This window comes from Sarcophilus harrisii, chromosome 4, assembly GCF_902635505.1.
Source record: "Sarcophilus harrisii chromosome 4, mSarHar1.11, whole genome shotgun sequence".
In the NCBI taxonomy this organism is placed as follows: Eukaryota; Metazoa; Chordata; class Mammalia; order Dasyuromorphia; family Dasyuridae; genus Sarcophilus; species Sarcophilus harrisii.
Window position 1 is genome coordinate 383198285 of NC_045429.1, and position 26162 is coordinate 383224446.

A 26162-nucleotide genomic window follows, 5' to 3' on the forward strand; every position below is an offset into this window, starting at 1 on the left:
AAGAACATGTAGTCATAGGTGTATAACTGGAAGGTATGGTAGAAGACAGCTTAATTTCCTCATTTTATATATGAGGAAACTGAAGTTTAGAGAAGTAAATTGACTTTACCAAGATCACACAGACTGTATGTGGCAAAAGTGAGATTTGAATCCAGATCTTCTGACTCCAGGTTTAATATTTTGTGCAAAGTGTATGGTTGCTAAATACTTGCTCAGTGGATAAACACAGACTCATCAGGTACTTATTTATTTGCACGTGATCCTGGCATAAGGAGACATGCACATTCTCTGCCTTGAAGTGTTCTTTCTCTGAAAAGTCCTTGTAGGTTTCTCTTCTATGACCTTCATATTTTTCTGTTTCACACTGAAATTCTAGTTTGATTCCCTTTTTTCCTTTTAGAACAGCTTCTTATTTATTGTAAAAAAATGGAAATATCTCATCAAGGACTTCAAGGTTCATGAATGCTGATTGAAGATTAATATTTCTAATGCATCATTTTTGATCCTTAGAACATTTCACCTCTTTAGTAGTTCCCCATTCCCTAAAGGAAAAATTCCCAGCCCCTTAATTTGGCATTAAAGAATCTTCATAATCTTACTTTACCCTTTAATCCTAGACTGACCCACCAGTTGTCCAACAAGAACTCATTGCTGTATCCAGTTTCTCTCTTAGCAGCTAGCTAGGTGGTACAGTGGCTAGAGCAAAGGGAATAGAGTCAAGAAATCCTAAATTTAAATCCAGCCTCATATACTTATTAGTGTGATCCTAGGCAAATAAATCACTTAACTTCTGACTGACTCAGTTTCCTCAATTGTAAAATGGTGATCCAAGCAGCAATTTTGCAGGGCTTCAAAGGAGATATTTGTAAAGCACTTAGTACAGTACCTAGCACATACTAAGTGCTTAAATAAATACCTGGTTCTTTTCTTCCCCTCTTTCCTTTTGTTCATTCATACCACCTAGGTGGGACATCTCCCTTTCTTCCCTTTGCATATCCACATTGCACTCATTATTCATCACCAAGCTTGAATTTTACCTCTTCCTTTTGACTTTCCTTGGTTATCCTGGTTTTAGTGATTTCTTTTCCTCCTATATTTCTAAAGCAGTTACTGTCCCTTCAGTTTCTTGGAGTATGAATCACATTTTTGTGACATCTCTCCTATTGTAAAATGTACATTTCTTAAGAATAAGGATTAAACACCTCCACAGGCAGGTGTTTAATAAAATCTTGAGTTGAATTTTCTTTTGTACAAGAGGTCTCCATAGATACAGGCACATTTAATTTGATTTTCATTGGTTTGGAAGTTTCTCTGCCCTTTCCCTACTCTCTTCTTCACTTCCTCCCACCTCTAAACCTTTGCCTACATCATTCTGTTCAGTCCTGAGCCTCCTTTCTTTCAACATGCTGACTCCTACTACCAACCTTTGGCTCATAGTTTGTGTGTTCAGGAAGCCAAAAGGTTCATTTCTTCTTTTAAAAAATTATTTATGATGATGATTTCATTTTAATCTATTACTGGGTCTGTCTGCCAGGCCTTTCCAGCATGTTCCTCTAGGCTATACTAATTTTCCTTTTTAATTTCCCTTTTATAGATATTATCCTGTAAATCTCTGGTATGAGCACTTTGATTCTGATTCTCTAGTCTATGTACTATAAATCTTTGAATCAGCTTGCTAATAATCCAATCTGCATACCACCTTTGTAGATTTCTGGGAAATCTGAGCATCCCACAAATCAGCATCATTGTTGCTGTTGGAATTTCATTTTTCTCTCTTTCTTCTCCCTCCCCCAAGTAAAGGTTTTTCTTTTTCTTTCCTTTTTTATATCATCCATAAGACCTTTGCAATTTTCACTTGTAGGTACCTCAACATCAATTGCCTTTGGAATGACAATGAATTTCTATGATAAACCTTTAGGAAGAGACTTTAAGCCTAATTTTCTGTAAACATTTATTAAGCACCTACTATGTTCGAGGCACTGTGTTAAGTTCTGGGATACAAAAAAGAGGTAAAAGACAGTTCCTACCCTCAAAGAGTTCCCCCATGGAGGAGTCAATAAGCAGCCAAATATGTACAAATATACAGGATAAATAGGAAACAGCATGTTTCATAATGACTCTTCTAGAATCATGGTTAGTTGGTTAGTTTGTAAGACTTTTCAAAGTTATTTGTCTTTTCATTGTCGTTATTGCATAAATTGTTCTCCTGGTTTTGCTTTCTGGCACCTAGCTAGAGACAAAACCCATAGTTAAGAAAAACAAATTCTGCCATTGGACATATCCAATATATATATAGATCTCAGTCTGTAGCCTGAGTCTGTCACCTCTATCAGAAGATAGGTAGCGTTTAGACAATTAGTAAACATTTACAAGAGCCTATTATATTTGAAGAGGAAGTTAGGTGACTCAATGGTTACATCACTGGCTCTGGAATTAGGAAAACGAGTTAAAATCTCGTCTGAGACACTTATTAGCTGTGTGAACCTGGCCAATCATTGAACCTCTGTTTGTCTTAATCTACTGGAGAAGGAAATGGCAAACCACTCCAGGATCTTTGCCATAGTACTACCATGCTGTGGGGCATGGAATCACAAAGAACTGGATATAACTGAGCAACAACAACAACTGTCAGGTATTGTGTTACATGCTGGGGATACAAAAAGAGGCAGAAGACTACATACAGAATAAATATTCTTCTGGTATTGTGATTTGTCACTGTGTTGGTTAGAATTCATAAGAATTTCAAAATTGTTTGTCTTTACATGATTGTGATTACTAAATTTTCCTCCTGGTTTTGCTTACCTCATTCTGTATCAGTTCATGCAGTTCTTTCCAGGTTTCTCTGAAACCATCCCTTTCATCATCTTTTATATCACAAGAGTATCTCATCACATTCTTATACCAGAACTTGTTCAACTTTTCCCCAGCTGAGGAGATCCTCCTTAGTTTCCAGTTCTTTGCCTCTACAAGAAGATCTAATGTATAGATATGATTTGTTTTTCATTCATAAACTGGCTCTGCTCAGTGAAAAATCCTATCTTGATCTTTGCCAGATTGGTCTGTTGTGTTAACGCACTGTTTTTTCCCAAAAGCATAGAAAGGAGGGAAAAAATAAGTGGGAAGGGGAGAAGGGAAAACCCTACTATGTAAGTAAAATTGATAAAATGGACAGTGGGAGGTGGTGGAGGAGGAGGTGGGCAGGCAGAAAAATTAAGAGGACAGGGGAAAAGAAAGGAGTAGAAGGAATAACAAAAGAAAAAAATGTGCCTACATTAATGTACTATAATTTTCTCAAAGTATTGCCATAGAAATTGAATTTCCTCCTCTCTGCCATGCATAAATTTCAGAAGAACAATTTACCTGTGCTGTTCATTTCATGTCATCAGTATTCTTTCCTGTCTCGAGAATCACTCAGTAGGACTCATTTTGTATATTATCATCTGGGACCATTCAACATTCATTTCTTCACACTGATTTTGCTGCCAAATGTCCCCTTTTCAAGTCAGAAGGCATCATTAAGTATATATTTTATTTTGCATCTCCTTTTATTTCACCCTTTAGTTCATTAGTTTGCATTCAGAATTTTCAGGCCCAAATCAATAGCTTGGACGTTGAGCATACATCCTGCTTTCTTTTTTCAGCATTAGCAATTCCTGTCTCAGACTAGATTTTTTTTTCCTCTTCAGGAAGTTGTTCTGGGTGATGAATAATTAGTGTGTTTAGCAGAACATTAGCAGCTCTCAAATCTCATTCAAGGAAGAACAAGGCACCCCCTGGGATAGAAAAATGGAGATAAAAATTAGATTTTGGGAACTCCCCTTAGAAGAACAATGCTTGCTTTCTCTGTCTCTGTTTCTCTGTCTCTCTCTCTGTCTCTGTCTCTGTCTCTGTCTCTATTTGTCTGTCTCTTTCCTTTCCTCTCCTTTCCTCTCCTCTTCTCTCCTCTCTCCTATCCGTCTGTCTATTTCTGGGTCTGTCTTTCAGTCTCTCTATTATTTTCAGCATGCCTCCCCCCCCCCAATTCTGTTTGCTCCTTTTCCAAAGGAGAGAAAGGTATAATTGCTGAAATATTAGTACTACTACCTCACATTTATATTGGACTTTATTGTGTAAATTTTACAAGCATTTTCCCATTTGACCCCCAACAAACCTGTCTAATAAATACTAAAGTTATTATTATTGCCATTGTATAGACAAGAAAACTGAGGCACAAGAAGAGAGATTTGTCCAAGGATCCTAAGGCTAGTATCAGAGACAGGATTTGAACTCAGGTGCTCCTGATTTTGTGTCCAGTATACTAATTATTATATTACATTGCCTCCTTTAGTTAGTAGATGTCTGTGAGTGCTCACTGTACCTCTGCCCTATATTGTTGTATAACCCCCGGAAATTTGCCTGGCTCTTCTGTCTTGACATCTGAAGGTGAGGAAATCCTAGACTCATTTAGGATAGTTTTGATGACTACAGTGTCTGGTGCATAGTAGGTGTTTAATAAATGCTCATTGACCTGATTTTGATCAAAGCAGCAAAATACACTTATGCCAATAAAATGAGCTGATATTTTAATGTTGACTCACATTGATATAGTTTCAGGGCAGTTTTAAGCAATTAAAGTTTGAACCCTACAAAGCATTTTCTTTACAACTACATGTGAGGGAATATAAGAATAAACCTGAGAGTTAGAGGGTAGAGGATGGGGGACTGTAACATGACAGCTGTCTTTAGGTATTTGAAAGACTATCATATGGAGGAGAAGCCAGTCTTCTTGGCCCTAGAGAGCAAAAATTAGTAGCAGTGGTTGAACCATCCAAAGACATAGATTAATGTTGAGGTCAGGAAAAATGCTCTGAACATTGGACACACCCCAAAGTTAAATGGATCAACTGCCTCAAGGATGAATGAGTGGCTTCCCTCTAGCTGGAAGTCTTTAAGCAGAAAAGAATGACCACTTGTCAGAGGAGTCATTGAGGAGATATTGTATAGGGCTGAGCAGGACTAAAAGGTGGATTCTGAGATCCAACCAGGACCCCATTCCAATCACCATTCTTTTGCCTCTCCAAAATAAATGCATTATGTACCTGACCGGCATCTGTCTGGTGGATTATCATCTAATTTTGCTCCTTTTAGAAAAAAGAGCAAGTATGTCCTCTACTTTGCTTGCTATGGACTCTGAATAAGACTTCTGACTTGCTCATGCAAGGTAAGTAAGGAAGGGAAAAAAGAAAGTATTGGAATGTTACCTTAAACATTAATGGTAGTACAACAATGAAGCCCTCAAGCAGGATGTCAACAACACAGACCTGAAAGGAAGAATCCGTTAGTTGTAAAGTTGTAAATAGGGAAGTCTTTGACTTTTCCTTTCTACCCTCCTTCCTTCCCTTCCCTTCTCCCTCTTCTCCTTTTCCCTCTCCTCCACCTCCCTTTTCCTCCCCATTTTAATGTTTTCTTCTCCTCTCCCTCTCCTTACCTCTTTCCCTTCCCTTTCTATTTTTCCCTTTGCCTTCTCCCATCCCTTCCCCCTGCCTCTCCCTTTCTCTATACTCCTCTCTCTTTCTCCTCCTCTTTCCATTCCCTTTTCCTATCCCATTTTTGTTTCCCCTTTCCTTTTCTCTTTCCCCTTTCTCATCCCCTTCTCTTCTTCTTCCCTTTCCCCTCTTTCTTTTCCTCCTTCTCCCCTATTTCTTTCTCTCTCTCTCCCTTCTCCTTCCCCCTTTCTCTTCACCCTCTTCCCTTTCTTCTCTCTCGTTCCCTCTTCTCTCCCCCTCATTCTTTCCTCTCCTCATCACAGAACAAACTGAAAATCTCTTTCCAATTCACTGAGGGTTTCCATACTTATAGCCCCTGAGGCTATTGGTGAACACAGTAACCCCTGCATCATGTCATGGTTGCAGAGGGTTTTCACTGGTGTATTCTTTGGATTAGACTGGGAGGCTCCAGCTTTTAAAGATTAATGAAGAGACTTCAGACTTTAGTATGATGCCTTTCTTTAGCTAGCTTGCAAAGTAGTTGAAAGGTCTGGGTCAAAAGCAGACTGTTCTCATTTCTCTCAACATAATCAATTCTTATACCTCATATGTTTCCTAGGTAGAGTGATGTTTCCAAGAAAATATTGACAACTAGTAATTAGCTCATCTGTTTGCTCTTCTCCCAGCTGGAAGAGAAAGAACAACATCTGAAAACCCCTTTATGAATTTCTTGTGAATGCTTTGCACTGGGTGAATTAGAACTTCCATACTTGAACTAGATAACTGATGTAGTGAATCCAGTCACTTGCTTTAACCAGAATCTTTGTGATTGATGACAAAGATGAGGATAAGCAGTGGGAGCTAAGATTCGAATTGCATTTTATCACTTAAAAAAACCTTAAAGCAGCTTAAAGAGCCTTATTTAGTCTTATGAAATAAATTGTTTGTTTAAGGCAACTGGGTTCGGACCATGTTTTCTTCTGGGAAAAACTGAGAATAGGGTTAATTCACCTCTACCTTTTCCTTGAGATTGTGCTCTCAAAGAACATTAGCAGAGTCACAGACTTGTGCCTAGAATGCATTTGGCTATTTTCCTAGTCAAATATGAGATCATAGAGTATTAGGATTTAAATCAGCCTAACTTTTTCATTTTGTAGGGGAGATAACTGTGCTTTAAAGGGAATGGAGAAGTGGTGACCTGGTGTTCAGGGAAACATTCTGCCTGGTGATCTGGCATCAGGGAGATTTATTTTGCATTGTACATGCAATATAAGCTCAGGCAGATGAAATTCTGGTTTCTAAGCAATTACCCTTGCCTCCTTTTTTTTCCTACTTCAAAAAAATGATTAGACCTAGATCCTTCTCTTGGATTAGCCACATAGCATACAAGGATTCTAAACAGGAAGCAAACCAGCTTTTATGTTGGTTGTCAGCACTGGTGACAGAATTAAAGCATAAACCAGGCAGAACTGGAGGGGAACTTCTTTGTATCTCAATTTGTTGAGTTTTATTTGCAAGAGTATAAGTTTCCTGAGAGGTGGGTTGTTCCCATTCCTGCTCATCTTTAAACCTATAGACTGTGTTTTCTTTGTGAAAAACTTTGATTAAAAATCCAAAGGAAAGATAAAACTATAGGAGTCCTACCACACCTGATTCCAACTGGGTCGGAAATAGGAATGTTGAACCTGGCCAAAGGAAGGCATGATCACTAGTTCAAACATCTGAAAGCTTGATCTATGGAAGACTGATTTTAGGGAGGAAGGTAGCTTAGTACAGAGCTTCTTAAATTGTGGGTCACAACCCCATGTGGAGTCACATAACTGAATGCAGGGGTCACGTAAGTATGATTTACTATCAGTAAAATACACCTATTTTATATATCTATATACCTGGGGTCCTGTAAAAATTTCTCAGGCAAAAAGGAGTCATGGGTGGAAAAAAGTTTAAGAACTCTGCTCTGGTAGATAAGAGAGTTCAGCAGCTAGGTGGTGCAGTGAATAGAGCTCTGAGCCAAGAGTTAAAAATTCCATCCCAGGCACTTAACTGTGTGACCCTGGACAAGTCGCTTAACTCTGCCTCAGTTTCCTCATACGTAAACTGATTTGGAGAAAGAAATTCTAAACCATTCCAGTTTCTTTGCTAAGGCTTATACTCTTGCAAATGAGATTACAAAGATCCCAAAACAGCTGAAATAGTTGAAAAATAATAAAAAACTCAGAATCAGAAAGATCTAGGATCTGCCCTTAAAACATACTGATTGGGTGATGTGACCCTGGAAAATTCTCATTGTAACTCTGAGTTGCAGAGTGGGTGCCAAGCTTGCAATGGTAAAAAGCAATTTCCTAGACTTGTCGCATCTGGTCCAAAAAGAAAATAAAATCTATTTGCTGTACTTGCTTGCCTCTGGAGGTCAACTCATATCCAATGGATAGGACTTATAGATGGGTTGATATTCACTCAACATGAGGGAAAACTTCCTAATTAGTTTTTCTAAATGGAATGGGCTGCCTTCTACAAACAGAGTCTAGATAAAATCATTGAGCTTGTCATAAAGAAAACTGATATATTTTAAGAACAAGGAGATAGGACCTCAAGTAAATTGGATGCCTTGTTAACTATGTACTAACTAGTCTGTGGATTATTTAAGAATATTTCATTACCTCTGCTAGGTTCGGGCATACAAATAAAGAAAAACTAAAATTCATCTTTATCCATTTTGAGCTGCAGTTCTTAAGACTCTGCTCATCATACAATGATGTCACATCATCTAGATCCTTTCTAAATCACTTTGGTACAGCCAAATATTTACAAAATCAATAAATTGAGGAGACAATAATTTCAGAAAGTCAAAATCTCTGTGCCTTCATCAATGTAGGTGAGGTATATTCTTCATTGACATAAATCACAACATTTTTTGTACCCTAATAACCTATTACATTATCTACATCCTAGATGGCTGACATAATGGGTAGCAGGTAGGGCCAGGAGTCATGAAGAGCAGTAGATGAACTGCCTTCCTGGCTGACACTTCCTAGCTGAATGACACTAGGCAAGTCACTTAGCCAGGCTATATGCTTCAGCTACCTCATCTGGTAATAATGTATATATATAAATATATATATATATATAATATAATGTTGATAGCACTAGCACCTACTACACAGATTTGTTGTGAGGATCAAATGGGATAGCATAAAGTGATGTGTTTTGCATATATACATGCAAGTTATTACAGCTAAGCAAGGATTATACTTTTACTAAGCATTTTTCAGGTTTCTTTTTTTTTCTTTAATTTTTATACTACTTTTATTTGCAGTATTTATTATACACCTTATTTAAAACTACAAACCCTTTTTATTTTCTATATAAAAATCACAGGGAACAAATTCCCTGAAGGGTTTATAAAAGACATGCTTCCTACCTTTATGAATGACTATTAAAAGGATAAGTAAATGGGGAAGAAAAAACATCAAGCAATAACATGAACATCTCCTTGAAGCATTTAACTTTTATAATTATTTTATATTATTATAATATTTTAATAATTATTCAGAAATGATACTTTGGGCTAGAGGAATCAAGTTTCTTTTCTATAGTAGTTACTATGCTTTGTTTTATTCTGTTCTAAAATTACTTTTTTTTGTTTTAATTCTCATAGTCCTTAATTTACAAGTGTTTAATCTTCAGGTTTCAAATACCTATAGACTTGGTCATGGAATCATAGAATCATAAAGCTGGAACAGACCTTTGAATGAATGGGTCCATTTCTCTCATTTTACAGATGAGGAAACTAGCCTAACAGATATGAAGTGCTTTATCTATAGTCACTTAGCTGGCTTCCAGTCCAGGAAAATTTTAAAGTGCTAAGATTTGATTTTACTCTTCACATTTTACTATATTTGTTGTTGTTGCTTAGTCATGTCTGACCCTATTTGAGGTTTTCTTGGCAAAGATACTGGCATGGTTGGCCATTTCCTTTTCAGCTCATTTTACAGATGAGGAAACTAAGGCAAACAGAATTAAGTGACTTGACCAAGGTCATGCAGCTAATTAAGTGTCTGAGATCAGAGTGAACTCAGGTCTTTCTGATTCTAGGTCTGGCACTCTATCCATTGTAACTCCTATTACATTTTATTATATGAGTGGTTTTTGGTAATCCATACTAAAATATCTTTCCTTTTTCCTGGATAATTTTGATTTGACTTTATGTCCAAGGATAAGGTCAAGTGTACTACATATACATCCCATGTTATGATAGATCAATAGCAATTTCCATATGCTAAGCCCATTAAAAAAGTGACAATATTGGTAAATATCCCTGGATGAGGGAACACAGCATTGCTGTGTTCTTTGTCTTACTAATGTAACAGTCTTGTAAAAGAAGGAGAAGTAATCTAATACTCCTTGCTTTTCTGTGGGAGCTTAGGAATATTGCCAAAAGAGCCTGGAGTGCTCTTTTTCATTTGCCATTTTCTCTTTCTCCCTGCCAACTTTGAATTTCAACAGTAATCTTTGAAATATCACTAGTAAGTTCTAAGTTGTGATGAGTAGAATGGGCAGAGAAGTTTGGAGAGCCATTAACATCATGGTAATTATAAACAAAAATACTCCATAGGGACAGTTCATAACTCCCTTTTTGTTTTTCTTTTCATGCTCCATTTATTATTATTTTTAAACATTAAATGTAATTCCTGGAGCATGGTGTTTGTGTCTTGTAAGAGTCCATCTGCTCATGCTACTTATCTCCCACCTGAAGCCACAATGTTCCATTTGGAGCATCAAAATCATTTTCACAGCAACTCAATGTGATTTCACACGCAGAAGATTATGACTTCAGGTGGGGATCGAGCAGTGCAAAATGATTAACCCTTTAAGCTCAGGGATTTCATCTCATTCTAATTTCCTTAGCAACCAAAAGAAGAGAGGGAGCTAGACAGCTTAAAGCAATCAAGGGCAATTGGAGATCCTGTTTAAATGATCTTTTCCAAATGTCCTCCAAACAGACCATCAGGGAGGCACTAGAGTTGTCCCATTTTGTCAGTTCCTTCAGCAGAGGCTGTGATTTATCCATCACTGTATCCCCAGTATCCAGAGCAATGCCTGGCAGGTAGGAGGTGCTTAATAAATGCTTGCCAAATTAAATTGAGATCCAGAAAGTGTTAGACAGGTTTCCTAAAAAGAGAAAGCAACATACCAATGCAAGTAATGAATAAATGAATGAAAAATAACTTATTAGCAACTTACTGGTAGATACTGGATACAAATACGAAAGTGAAATAGTACCTGAACTCAAAGAACTTATATTCAAATATGTGGCAAAAATCTACATTAGGGGGATGGTGTCCAGGAAAGCGAGTTGTAAAGTTTGAGAAGCCATTGGTATGGAGGCTTGATCTGCAGGACAATACCTTTTCCCAAAGCAATAGTAGCACTGAGTTGATTTCTGTGTCCAGAGCAATAGCTAGAATTGAGGTAGAGAAGGAAATACTAAAAGAATAGCAGAGAAAATAGCAAGGGTGAACAGCAGAATATGATGTGAAATATGTTGTTTTTTAGTCATTTAAGTCACACCCTACTCTTTGTGACCCCATTTGGGGTTTCCTTGGTAAAGATACTAGAGTGGTTTGCCATATTCTTCTTCAGCTCATTTTACAGTTGGGGAAACCAAGGCAAACAGGATTCCCAGGATCACACATTTGATGTCGGAGGTCAGATTTGAATTCAAGAAGATGAGTCTTCCTCCCTTTAGACCAGAACTCTATCTAGTGTACCTTAGCTACCCTAATGTGAAATATGGACCAGTAGATAAAGTAGACTATTGAAGTTTGCCCTTACTCACAAATCAAAACAGCTCAGGCCCAGGTTAAGACTGATGATTAACTTAAGAGATGGGGAAGTCAAGACCCAGAATGATAACAATGAGATATGACTACAAGAATAATATAAGGTGAATAATGGATTCCTGATAAGTTTAGATTTGACATCTTGTCAAAGATGCTGTCATGAGAAGATTCCACAAGCTTCTAAATGTCTACCTCTCTCTGGTTTCCATCAATATTCACAATACTGGAAATAAAGATTATAATGACTGCTCTATTCTTCCACAAAAATGTGATATTAATGAAGCAAAACACTTAGAGATGCTCAAATCAGTGATACCTAATAATATAGTTCCCCTCCATAATGCACTTAGCATATGGAAATAGATATTGGTCCACTTATAACATGGGTTGCAGTAACAGAATTGAATACTCTTAACAGTGTAGCTTTAATATCCCTTTCCATTTTGTTCCTATCACAACATTAAGGATTTTATTTAATGAACTCTTTATGGAAGGAGGATCCCAGGGCTCAGTTCTGTTTTGTATTCTATAGCTTGATAGAATTATCCTGAATTTATATCCTCTGCTCCCTCAGAGGATGATTTAGGTCTTCAGCTCAATTGTAAAATTCATACTTAAAAGTTAGTCAGGAATAGGAATCTTATCCTTTTGAATTTTGAATTCTAAGCAAGCTTTGAAATCTCACTTGAAAGTAAGGGTAGGTGAATCAAACCAGGCAAGTTTTCTCATTGTCTTTTGTCAAATTTTAATTTTAATTTGATTGTAGAAATGGCCAATGGATAGGTAGGATCCAAAAGATCTGCCCTTTTTTGTTTTTTTGAATAAAGGTAACTTCTTCCTAAAAATTTATTGTTCAAGGATAGCAGTAGACATTCACACTACTAGGTTTGATGACTCCCTGATAAACATTTATTAGTGGCTGCTAGGTGCCTGATAGTAGAAAATTAGAAAGAATTAGATGTACCCACTTTAATTAATTGACATAATCAGAAGTGTTATACAGCAGCAAGGGTGAAAATTACCTACTTGAAATATCCTGGGTCAGATGAAGTTTTTTAATTTTTATATCTTTTCCCCCCACTCCTTCAATTACCATAATGATGATTAGAGCTTCCGAGTTTTTATTTCCCCAACTATGTGGATTTTTCTTCTCTTTTCTACCAATCTCTGATCTCAGTTATACTATAAACATAATTGACTCTAGTTTATCTGTTATGACTCAGAAAAGGAAAGTCATTGTTGACTCTTCCCAGAAGACATCGTTCCAATACATGCTCCTGAAGAGCACCTACTACCCTCATGCTAGACATCTTCAAGAAGAAAAATGAGGAAAAATCCCCAGAAAGCATGTTTTTGCTAACTCCTTTCTGCTCTTTCCCTTCTCCAAATGTTGATGGGCTACAACAGCAAATGGGTGCATTATCTAGTTACAATTGGCTAGAATTGGAGAAGAGGTGTTTTGCACAGGTTAGAATTTCTGATATCAGCAATTCATGAGGTACATTTGATCTTCCCCCCCCTTTTATTCTTTTCTTTTTTTTTCTGATTATACATGTACATTAATTTAAAAAAATATACATTTCTTTATGAGTCATGTTGGGAAAGAAAAATAAGAACAGAAGAGAAAAACCACAAGAGGAAAAAAAACAGAAGAAAAAGGGGAAAAAAAGTGAACATAGTATATGTTGATTTACAATCATTTTCCATAGTTCTCTCTCTGGATACAGATGGCATTTTCTGTCTAAAGTTTATTGGATCACTGAATCACTGAGAACTAAGTCTTTCATAACTGATCATCACACAATCTTGCTGTTACTGTATACACTGTATTCCTAGTTCAAATTGTTTTGCTCAGTATCAGTTTGCATAAATCTTTCCAGTCCTTTCTAAAATCAGCTGATTCATCATTTTTTATATAACATTAATATTCCATTACTTTCTCCAACTGATGGGCATCTACTCATTTTTACTGTTTTTACCACCACAAAGAGAGCCTCTACAAACATTTTTGCACATGTGGGTCTTTTTACCTCCTTTATGATTTCCTTGAGATATAAGCTTAGTAAACAGCGCTGGTGGATCAAAGGGTATGCACAATTTTATAGACCTTTGGGCATAATTTTAAATTGTTCTCCAGAATGATTGGATCATTTCACAATTCCACCAACAATGCATTAGTATCCCAGTTTTCCCACACCCCCTCCAACATTTGTCATTATCTTTTCTTGTCATCTTAGCCAAACTGAAAAGTGTGAAGTGGTATCTCAGAATTGTTTTAATTTGCATTTTTCTAATCAATAGTAATTTAAAGCATTTTTTCATATGATTATAGATGGATTTAATTTCATCATCTGAAAATTGTATGTTCATATCCTTGAGGTACTTTTGCTCTTTATTTTAAATAAGCTTGGTCTAAAAGTGGGTAGTGGCTAACTTAAAAGAGAGAATAGGGAACTAAAGTTGTAGGCTTAAGAAGTTTAAACTACACAATGAGGGAAAATAGTAACTTGATTGAACCTTAATAAAATAAAGCAATGTGTCAAATTTTAACATCACAATAATCAAGTCCAATTCACTTATTGTATGAATACAAAAGATAATGTAATAGCTTGTATATTACAGGTAGGACTTATGTTGACAGATTTGGTATTCTTTCTGTCAACTCATGTGCTGTCCCCTTCGACTATCAGAGAAAATGATTTATGCCTTGAATGAGTATGGTGGAACAAGTCCTATAGTTTAGAGATCCTGCCTCATGTTGGTTTTGTTTTGAAGTAGTATAGGCTGGGAAGGACTATTTCCCTCTGATACTATAATAAGCGCTCTATTTGAGAGTTCCATTGACTCATTCCTATGTTCAGACTTTCAGAGTCAAGGCAGACATGGACCAAAGGGAAAAGTGAAAGATTTTTTTCTTTTTAAAATAATTGTTTTACTTTTTATTATGAATTTAGGAAACAAATATTTCCATAATACAAAGTAGTTATGAGTGATTGTGTTGTAAACATGCACTTCTATTATATAATAGTATTTTTTTTTAAAAAAATGGTATATATCACATTTAATATGGTAGTGACAAAATTACCCTTCTTGATTGTGACCTTTTCTGAATTTAATTCTTCTGTCTTTTGTGTATTATTTAAAAGAAGAATTTTAAAAGAATTATTTATTCCTTCTTCCCTCCCTCCCTCCCTTCCTGCTTCCTCCCTCCTTTTCTCCCTCCATGAAAGTCCATGAAATGCTCATGTCTAAAAAATTATGTCTCATTCTGCAGCTTTAATCTATGATCTTTTTGACAAAAGGTTTGGGGTATGAGTTATCAGCAGTCATTTTTATTTGAAGTCATCATTATTACATTGATTTTGGGTGTTTCAAAGTTGCTTTCCTTTTTTTTTTTTTTTTTTTTTTTTTTAGTGTTGTAGACATGTATTAAATTGTTCTGCTGGTTCTATTCACTCTATTCTGCATCCATTCATATAGGTTTTCCCAGATTTCTCTCAATCTATCATTTTCACTTTGACAATTTGAAAATTATGGCAATGGAATTGCAATTGTTGATGCTACATTTTCCAATTTATGAACATTGAAATAATTTCTATTTCTTTACTATAATGAAAGAATTGCTATAAATATTTTCCCACTAGCTTTGCTTGCTTTGGGATATAAATGTAGCAGAGGTATTGGTGGGTCAAAAAACAATATAGTTTCCTTTGAAGTAGAGTTCTAAATTGCTTTCTAGAATGGTTGGACAAATTTGCAGCTCTACTAACATTGCTTTAAAGTACTTGCATCCAAAGTCCCTCTGGAAATCACCATTTTCCTTTTTTTTTTTTTTTAATCTTTGCCAGTCTTATGTGTGTAAAGTAGAAACCACATTCTCCTTTTAATCTTCTTAATAATCATTGGGATAAATTGACATTGACTGAGCATATGTATGAATGTCTGTGTAGGTTTTCAACATTTAGTTAGCCATTGTCTTCAAGAAATTTGTACCGGTAAGGAATAGATTATATAAATTAATGTAACTTTTGCATTAATATGCACATTAGACAAATTGAGGATAGGGGAGAAAAGATTTACATATGGGGAGTTCTAAATGGAGTACCCAAAAGAAAAGGGCTTTGAAAGAAAAAAGGCCAGATTTAAGAGGACTCACATGTAGAGCAGTTCTGATCTCATCTTGAGCAAAATTTTGAAGTGGGTGAGATTAGTTTTTGTTGGTGGCTTATTTTCCTTGTTGTATCTCCTCAATCATTTTTTGTAGTTTGGGCTTCTCTTCCATTCTGTCTACATAACTAGGACCCTTGAGCTGCCTTTGACTGTCTAGAAGTCCCCATTGCATTTATATGCATAAGAATGATTCCTTTATCCTTTTCCTTCCTTTTCTTGTTAAAATAAATTTCTTTTGATAACATTTGTTTTTTTCCTATCACCAGAATTTCTTCCCTCTCGGTCACAGGGAGCCATTCTCCATACCAAATATTTCTTAAGGAAAAGAAGAAAAAAAGGGAGAAGAAACAAAAAATGATCAATAAATAAAAAAAAATCAGGAAAATATATGCAATATGTCACAGCTATGGACCTCCTACTTCTGCTAAGGAGTGTGGTCCTATCTTACTTACCCACAGTGTTCAAAAATTGCCATTAGTAAGAGTGGGGTTGTACTGCTCCTTAATGTACTCTACATTCTTTCAGTCTGGAATCTATTCCCTCACCACTGCATTGAATCCTAGTTTTTCTTCTGAACTTGTAACCCTGTTCCATAAGTTAGTATTTCTTTATCCTCCCACCTTCTAATGTCTCTATGCCCTGAAATTATCTTGCATTCATTTCATAGCTATCTTATTCCAGTATTTGTAAATGTTTCCTCAGATAGAATATAAGTTCTTTGCAGGCAGGGACTGTTTTATTTTTCTTTGTATAAAGATAGCCCAGTGCCTGACACATAAGTGCTTAATAAATGTTGGCATATTGATTGTTTACATGCTCACCTTTGAACTTCCTCAGGAAGTCAAGTTCCTGCTATTGGGACTTGGCTGATCTGCTGATGCCTTGCCCTTCAGAAGGGATTTTCTTGTCCATCCCTTTGGACTCTGTTAAAATAGAAGTCATTTGATGATGCTTCAGGGAAAAGATAACACTTGAAAAACAAGCCAATAAGAAGAGGTGGCTGAGGTCTAGAAGAGAAACAAAGGCTGGAATCCCAGGTTACCATGGAGCCTTGCTATACATCAGTCACATTTATCAAATGGATATGTATTTATTAATGACACAAGATCATAGTAGGGACAGAGTGGTACTATGATTTTTAAAAGATATGACAAACTAGAGGCTATGTTCATGATAAGCAGATTATTGTTGTCTTCAATTTTACTGAGTTCTCAAGAGATTATAGAAACAACATTATGAATTGTTTATTTCTTTCCCAATAAAACATTTACAGTCAATGGCTGCCCAACAGTTCATTAAGCAAGTTTTCTCTCTTCTATGGCCTGACCTCTGTCACTGGATCATGTCTCTTTTCCTGATTTCGACATTCATTGTGTTTTATAAAGCCTAAGTTCTGCTTATCAATCATGTTCAATATTAGGCTACTTGCAGAATAGAATCATTACCTTTAAAGTTTAATAACTGTGCCATAAAGATAATACAATAAAATCCAAGAAATGTAATTTACAAAGGCTTTTGACTCAAGCCTTGTATTTTTTCCCCTCCCAAATCTCTTATAATCCTATCCCTTGGGCCAAGAAAAAACGGGTTTTTCTCTCTTCCTTCTATTTGGTCTTTTTTGTGGGTTTCTGCCTTGTTGTGTATTATCTGTCTCAGATGGTCTCTCAGTGTGGTGTGACTGAGAGTAGAGATTACATTAAGAACACACAGTATCCTGAACAGGGACAGTGCCTGATTGCAGCAGGGAGGGTGACGGGTGGTTGACTGCAGGAGCCTAGCCTGCTGATGGCAGCAGGTTAGAGTCTGCCGGAATGGAGCCCCTGTATATCATGGAGCTTGGTGAAGTGTGGAGAATAGATGACCTGCCTGAACTCATTGACCTTGACACAAATGAAAAATGTCCTCGAATTATGTGGATGCTTCCAAATGGTTTCCAGAAGCTTTGGAAGAGTAGGTGTCTTTTTAATAGAATTTGGACCTATTACAGAAGACTATTTTAAAGCAGTAAAGCCATTTTAGGGGATGAGGAAGATGAAAGTTAAAAAAAAAACAACCTTCCTTTCTATTTAGGAATCCATATGAAGTTGAATTCAGATATTTTGAAATATATATATTTTTGGGAAAAACATCATAGGGTAAACAACCTCCAAAATCTTAAGGGTAAAATCCTATTAGTTATATGGCACAGACCTGAGATAAGCGTTGATTTATATTTCATTTAGTCACCTATAATTACTGTACCTCAGTATTCTCATTTGAAGAATATAGATAATAATAATGTTTACCATCCCCATGCTTGTTGAGAGTATAGGGGAAAAGGATGAGAAAATATTCATCAAGTATCATGAGTTCCTTCAAAGAAGGACATATAGAAATATAAAATATTATAATTATGATAAGAGGCAACACGGAATTATAGAGGTATGACCTTTTAGTCAGCGAGATACAAGTTTAAATCCTGTCTCTGATGCACACTGCCAATGGCACTCTGGGCAAGTAGCATAACCTCTCAGTACACCAATTAGCTCTATAGCTATTGATAGAGAGTTCCCACAGTAAAAATTTCCAATGTATATGAAATGATAGTTCTTGACTAAGAAAAAAAATACCATGTTGGAGATTTTCCAGAGACTTTGTGGAGCATATGTGAGATTTTGTTTTCCTTTCTTCCTCTTTCCTTAACTTCTCTCTTCTTTATTAAAGCTTTTTAATTTATTTTTTGAAGACCAGACTGATGCTATATTTGAGACCTTCTAGAAGAGTTGATCTCTACATTTTCTATCCTGGACATGTAACAGTGAAATAATACTCTCTCAGAACTTCTATAGAATCAGGAGATTATTGTTTCTACCATTCTTGAACTGCTTAAACAAGCACATCAAATAGCCTTACTTGCTTTGTTAAGAGAAAAAACCCCCAAAGTTGATGGGTTTTCCTTTAAATAGTATAAAATACAAAAAGAACAGAGGTGATATTTGTTTCTATCCTAATGACTGAGTTTTCATTTTAGTACTATATTAGAGGTCTATTTTGTGAAGAAAAAAATGGAAAAACACCTGAAGATTAGGTGTATTTGAGCCCAATGAGTGATTTTTCCCATGTCATGCCTACAGGAGTGCCATCTTTAAATTGAGGGGAAAGATAGAAGAAGGGGGTAGGATTTACATGTTCACTTAAAACAATTAAGTCAGAATGAAATAGGAATATGTTTAAAAAATTATTAAGAATGAAAACTAGGTAGTTGAAAACTAGAAATTCTCTGCCTGATTGCACTTGGATCTGATTTTAACTGTTCTGACCAAATTCATCAATCAATTCAGTCTAACAAGTAGTCAATTCATTTAGAATTGGACAGATATTTTCTTTGGGTTGATCAGTTATTTGAATTACTTGGTCAATTTAATCAAAAGTCAAATTTAATGTCTGTATAGTCAGATGAATTAGGTTAAATCAAATAAATGATTAAGTAACAATGCTTTCTTTTAAGGAAAGCACAAGAAAGCTGCCCATTGTCCTAGATTAATATCTGATGAAATAAATAATAAAAATAGTCACATTCTATATCTAGTAAATCCCTACCTGATTTTCCATTTTTCTGATCATATGAAGTTTTTTATTTGTTTATTTTATTTTCTTTTAGTTTATTTTTAATATACATTGTTTTTATAAATTATGTTGGGAGAGAAAAATCAGAGGAAACAAGAAAAACCATGGGAGAGATAAAAAACAGAAAAAAGAAGTGAACATAGCATGTGTTGATCTACATTCAGTCTCTTTAGTTCTTTCTCTGGGTATAGACAGCATTTTCTGTCCAAAGCCTATTGGGATTCCTTTGGATCAATGAACTACTGAGAAGATCCAAGTCTTTTATTGTTGATCATTGCATATTCTTGCTGTTATTGTATACAATGTATTCTCGATTCTGCTTATTTTGCTCAGTATCAGTTCATGTAAATCTTCCCAGGTCTTTCTATAATTAGCTTGTTCATCATTTTTTTATAGAACAATGATATTCCATTATCTTCATGTATCACAACTTGTTCTGCCATTAATCGATGGGCATTCACTCCTTTTCCAATTCTTTGCTACAAGAAAGAGAACTGCTACAAACATTTTTGCACACGTGGGTCCTTTTCCCTCCTTTATGACTTCCTTTGGACACAGACTCAATAATGGCATTGCTGGATCAAAGAATATGCACAGTTGATAGCCTTTGGGCATAGTTCCAGATTGCTCTCCAGAATTATTGGATCATTTCACAACTTCACCAACAATGCATTAGTGTCCCAGTTTTCCCACATCCCCTCCAACATTAATCATTATCCTTTCCTATCATCTTAGCCATTCTGAGAGGTGTGAGGTGAAACCTCAGAGTTGTTTCTCTAATTAGTAGTGCATTTCTCTAATCAGTAGTGATTAAGAGCATTTTTTCATATAACTATAAATGGTTTTATTTCATCATGAAGATTGTTGATATCCTTTGACCATTTATCAATTGGGGAATAATGTGTAGTCTTTTAAATATGACACAGTTCTTTATATAGTTTAGAAATGAGACCTTTATCAGAAATACTATCGATAAAGATGTTTTTCCAGGTTTGTACTTCTCTTTTAGTCTTGTTTCTGCTGGTTTTGTTTGTGCAAACCCTTTTTAATTTAATGTAATCAAAGTTGTCCATTTTGACTTTCATAATGTTCTCTACTTGTTTGGTCATAAATTCCTCCCTTCTCCAAAGATCTGATTGGGAAATTATCCCTTATTCTCCTAATTTGTTTATGGCATCATACTTTATGCCCAAATCATGTACCCATTTTGACCTTATTTTGGTATGGAGCGTGAGATATAGGTCTGTGTTGAATTTTTAACATATAATTTTTCAGTTTTCATAGCAATTTTTGTCAAATAGTAAGTTCTTATTCCAGAAGCTGGAGTTTGGGGGGGTTATCAAATATTAGATTGCTTTAGGCCTTACTTATTGTGTCATGTGTATCTAATGTATTCCACTGATCCATCATGTAAAGTTTTTTTAAAAGCAACCTTTAGAGGCTATCAAAAAGATATTACTGTATTGAGGATCTGAAGGGCCCTATCAGAGTTTGTGAGAAGACATCTCTGTAAGTTTATTTCAGTGTATTTCATCTCCTTTTTTTCATAAATTGTACTTGGCAGAACTTAGAAGTAACTCAAGTAAGGTCCCTGTTAAAAGGAATTGTTAGGGGGGAAAGCTTTTTGTATCTGTTCTTAAGAATATTGAATTTGTCCAGGGCCATCATGGTTGGCCAATAGAAGAATGAACTTGGGGGAATGCTTGCATTAATATTGATTTGGTCTATGCCTTTATAATTTTTTTGGGATAAAGAGCAGATCTGGATATCTGAAGTTTTTAGAGCTGATGAGACTTCAGGATGATTTGAAGACTGTTTTGGAGGTTTGAGTCATTTCTATGATTCAAAACTCACACAATTAGTGAGTTGTTCAATTATTCTGTGAACAGTTTTCTTCTCTAGTATTGGCTTGGATCCTTTAAAAATGGGGGTTACCTCAAGTGCCACTTGTACAATGACTGCACATAGCTTCCCTTCCCTTAGCCCCAAGTTATTTCTCATGGCCAAGCCAAGTCCCCTACTTTTCTCTCTCTGTATTTTACGCATCCTTACTCCATGAAAACAAACACTCACACATATCTGGGATTGTTAGAAAATTAAAAATACAAAGTAATTTTTTCACAATAGTCCTGCAAGGTGGGTAATACAAGGGATATTATCCCAAATTTACAGATGAGCAAGTCTCAGACCAGTTAAGTGACTTATATGCCATCCTACTAATGGCAAGTGTTGGAGCTGGTATTGAAACACCAGGCTCTTCCCATTGCACCATACTGCCTCTCCCTGCTTTTATTCACTTCATTCATACCATAGAATCAGAGACCTAGAGCAAGAATGGACCTTGGGGGCCATCTAATCTAACTTTCTCATTTTTACCTTTGAGGAAACAGCCCAAGATGAAATAAGAGGTTGTGTCAGAAGCATTTTTTGGATCTGGGACTTCTGTTGTTATTGTCCTTCTTTCTCAAAGTGGACCAATGATATCATGAAGGTGATGTCTTGATTTCCTCATGAATTGGACTTAGGTGATATAAAGCTGCACTTTCTCCTTTCAAGCCTCATTTCTGAATTTTTTTTGACAACCCACATCCATAATTTTTTTTCCAGATTCAGGAAAAAAGAACCAAAATTCCTTTAAGAATTTTTTCCTGGTTCACTTCACTGCATTCTCTCCTTTTACTCTATGTCCTCTCATCTTATCTTATACATCTCATGCTGCACATGCTATGCCATATGTGCATGCTGTGTGTTTTTTACCTAGATAGTAAATTCCTATTTCCTTTGTACTCCAAAGCACCCAGAATCATGCTATTCTCAGGCAATGCTCAAAATACTTTGAGGGATTAAAGAGCAAATCCTGCAGGAAAAAAATCAGAGCTGTAGCTCAACTATGTCTTACAACTCAGAAGGGCTGTAAAAATAATGCAAGCCTTCTCCAGCAGTATTTCCTTCTGAAGGTCTGTGATTTTTCTAGACAATAACTGTGTTTTGGAGCAAGGATTAGGAGCTGTCTGAAAAAGGAATTCACTAGCTTTTGAGCAATGGGGTCCCATAGAGGTAGATTTCATATGCACCCAGGGAGAAGTGAAAAGAGAGAATTTATCGTATTGCTGATTGGGTAATAGATACCTGCTGTTTCTCTGTATCCTCTGCTGGCAAGCTTCCCTCTGTGTACAACTCTTGGCGTACTGTCTTTGCTCAGAGAAGGTTACTTTAAAAACTCTGCAGACAGAAAGGAAGGAAGAAATGACAGTTCTCAAAAAGCATCCATTAAAATGACCTTAAATTATACCCTGGTTTTCCAGGGCAGGGGGGAAAAACATTCAGGGTTTAAATAAGCAATTCTCAAATCATGTCTGTCACCTGTCTGAGGTGGACTTCTCTTCCCTGGATACATATGTTCCATTTCACTGGTGTTCAGAACAACTGTATGAGGGGGAAAACAGAATGAAGACTTGGGTACTTCCTTTCACAGTTGATTGGCTAATGAGAAGAGCTATTCTCAGAGAAATGAGAACATGTGTATTGGAAGGCTGCCTTGGCTTAATGTTTCACATGATCCAGGAGGCCAGATGGCATTTTATGTGGTTTTCGCAACTGTGATTTTTGGATTGATCACTAAACCTGTTTGTACTTCTGACCTAGCTGCCTGCCTGTCTGGTAGGCTGAGCCTACATGAACAGACTTTGCATTTTAACTCTTGTATAGGTTTTCTTTCTTTAATTATATTTAGTGCATCCTCTTGAAACCAATGTCCTGCAATTTAGGACATGTTTAGTTATATACTGATTGCGTTAGCATATATCTGCATTTTCATATTCCACTTAAGGAAGTTAAATGCTTCCCCCCCCCCCAACCTGGGTTAGCTCAGTAAAATATTTTCCATTTTGGAGTTTATGGTCAGAGCTCAATTGTTCATGTGTGGTTTTTCCTCTTTTTGGATAATTTGCAGAAGAATATTCATCCCAGGCTAACTTTTTCCTGTCACTCAGATAAGCATTCAAGTCATCTTCCTTCCCCCTTGGCTAGTGTGTGCTCAGCAAAGGCATACTAATTTTATCATTAACCTAAGACAAAATAATTAGGAAGGTAAGTCTGCTGTAAATAATTATATAACCCAAGTCTAATATGAGAGATTTAGGGATTAGCCACCATTTTGAGCTCTGTCTCATTGCTGCCATCTATTAGATAATTGACCTTTGGCTATTTGATCTTTAATAGAGATTTTAAGCCATTTTATTATGTTATTTTGTAGACTGATCATACCAAGTCAGACATTTTAAGCAGTCTGAAAAGATGCATTACGAGTATCACACTATTTGGAATAGCAATGCTTAGAGCTCAAGAAGCTTCAGTGCCCTCCATTCCTTCTAGGATAAAATAGGAATCTTTTGTTTCACATTTAAAGCTCCTAATAATTTGGCTCCAAACTATCTTTCTAATCTCCCTTTTATATTCCCTTTGCATTTCAGCCAAAGTCTCACCTATTTGCCATTTCCTATACACAACTACCTCTGAGCCCCAAGCCTGGAACACTCTCCCCACCCTCAATGTTACCTCTTGGATTCCTGGGTGCTCTTCCTGACTCAGATTATATATAGCCACATCCTATCTAGTGGCTTTTGCTTGTTCCCCAAATGTTAACACTCTCTAAATTACTTTAAGAGGACTTTACTTTAAAGTCACACTTTTTAGATCTTCTGTGAGACTTACATGGCCTAGATTAGCTTGGCCATTTATAGCCTAAGTGGGAGATCCTTATCCAATGAACATGCTGCTAGAGGAACTGAGTCCTATCATTCTTGCCATTCTCACTGACCACAAATGAAAACAAAAGAGAGAAAGGAAGAAAGAAGGGAATAGAAGAAAAAAGGAAGTTTTTAAATAGAAGAATGACTTGCAGGTTCCCTTTGCAGAGGTAAGTAAAAGAATTAGTAAAACTGGTTTTATACACACCCCAAGACAACAAGAAGTATCATTCAATGAGATTTTTAGTCATCTTGTATTCATGAAAAAGATTTGTAAAAAGACCACAGTGAAAATAATCGCTATATGTGTACCAGACTTCATGGAAGAGAGTTAAACAATAAGACATTTTACCAAGAATTTCCTAAGATCCCTCATGAAATTCCTGAAATAGTAAAATCACAAGTCTAGAGCAAAACAATAAAATTAGAAAATGAACACCGATTCTATATTGTTGTTATTGTTTTAATCATAAAAAACATTCTCATTTGGTGAATGCTTAAGTAAATTAAATTTTCATGGTCTTTTACAAACAAAAATTAAAGTCAGTTTTTGCCTCATGTACTACCAGAGATACCCTACTGCATGAAGCCTCTAGCACATTGCTCTGATTTCCACGAGCTGTTCCCTCTCTTCCCTTTGGGATGTGAGAGTTGAAGCTGCTGGTCCCTGGCTGACATTGCTCTGGGTTATTACGGTGATATATCTTGGAGCTGAGCTCTAGCAGGGATCATCCCGTTTCCTGTTGGAATTGATTTTCTGTCCAACTTTCATTTCCTATTGTATGTTCCTGTGGGGACAGTGCAGCTTTGTTAGACAAACGGGGCTTTCTCCTTTGGACTCAGTGCTTGATTCTCTTCAGAAGGGCATTTCTAGAAATGAACAGCCAGGCAGCCTGGCAATAAAGGGGTTAGCCTGGCCCATTGATGTTGGACTTTCTTGAGGATGAGTGTTGGAGTCTTGGTTAATGTACTATGGTCCTGGGAGCTGGAAACAGGGCTTGTCTTCCACGAGGTTCACTTTTCAGTGCTTCTGACTCCCTTGTCAAAGCAGTGGAATTTTCACATGCCTTCTGCTTGTGACTGCTGGGACTTTATTTGCTGAAGCCATTGAAGAAATTGCTTTCTTCCCTCAGTTTCAAAGAAAAGCCATGTTGATGCAAGGTATTGTTTCTGTTTTAAAACATTGAGTATTCAAATTGGTTTACTCTTGAGAGGCAGTGTGAAATAATGGCTAATGCTGGATTGGGAATAAAAAAAAAACTTCAACTCACGTGTCTCCTTGGATATTTACAAAGAATGGGACTAGGAACAAGCCACTTAATTTTTCTGGATCTTAAGCCTAGATGGTAAATTGTAGATAAAAATCACATTTTATATTGTAGATAAAAATTCGATTTGAGTTTAACATATTTCATTAACTTACTAAACTTTAAAACAATCATTTAAAAATGTAATAATCATTTATTTTTTCTCTTCATCCCCCTTTTCTATTGTGAGGAGAAAAAGGCAAACTACCTTGTCACAAATATGATAGTCAAACAAAACAAATTACTGCATTGGCTCTGCCCCAAAGTGCAAGTCTCGGTTTTTTTTTTTATTTTTATCTTACATCTATCACTTCTATATCAGGAAGTGGGGGGGGGCATCCTTCTCTGGAACTGTGTTAGTCATTCATTGCACCTTCTAGCAATTTGGCTTTGTCATCTACTAACCGGTCTGCTTTGTGTTTTAATCTATCTTTCTATCTATTCTATTTTATTAGACTCTGTGAGGGCAGGAATCATCCTTTTTATTTTTTAATCCTTCTGTCATTTTCTACTTCGGCTTATTTTACAGAGGAGGAAACTGAGGCACACACGGGCAAGGGACTTGCCCAGACTCATACAACTAATAAATGTCTGAGAACAGATTTGAACCCAAGAAGAAGAGTTTCTCTGAATATGAGCCCTAGACTCTTATCCACTGCACCACCTAGCTTGAACTTAATGCTCTTTTATTGAATAGAATTGAAAGAGATAGTGTTGCCTAATGGATCAAACCCTGGATCTGAAATCAAGAAGAACTTAGTTCAAATTCTATCTCAGACTGTATGACCCTGTAACTTTACTGAACCTCAGTTTCCTCATTTGTAATTTTATAAAATGAGGGAGTTGGGCTCAATGACCCCTAAGGTTATATTTCTATGATCCTAGATAATTCTAATGAAGTATACTGGAGAACTGTAGAGCTGGGAAAACTTAGTTCAGCAAAGATAACTGGTCTTATATTCTGCCTGCAGACAGCTACGCACTTAAACTAACACAGAGATAAAGTTTTCTTGGTTAGAGGAT

General features: G+C 36.2%; 1 protein-coding gene and 1 long non-coding RNA gene across 3 annotated transcripts in view; one reads left to right on the forward strand and one right to left on the reverse strand.

Annotated features, from left to right (window-relative positions):
- KIF26B (kinesin family member 26B) overlaps positions 1 to 26162 on the forward strand; it is a 612624-nt gene that overhangs the window by 116493 nt on the left and 469969 nt on the right. The window lies entirely within an intron of this gene.
- LOC105750340 lies at positions 3516 to 22520 on the reverse strand. 2 transcript variants are annotated; one of them, XR_001120954.3, is made up of 6 exons: positions 22448 to 22520; positions 22214 to 22306; positions 16300 to 16401; positions 10471 to 10637; positions 5241 to 5300; positions 3516 to 3773 (listed from the first exon to the last, which is right to left on the reverse strand). It is a non-coding gene; the product is annotated as an uncharacterized LOC105750340 (long non-coding RNA). The 2 variants fall into 2 exon arrangements; XR_002770125.2 differs by lacking the exon at positions 10471 to 10637.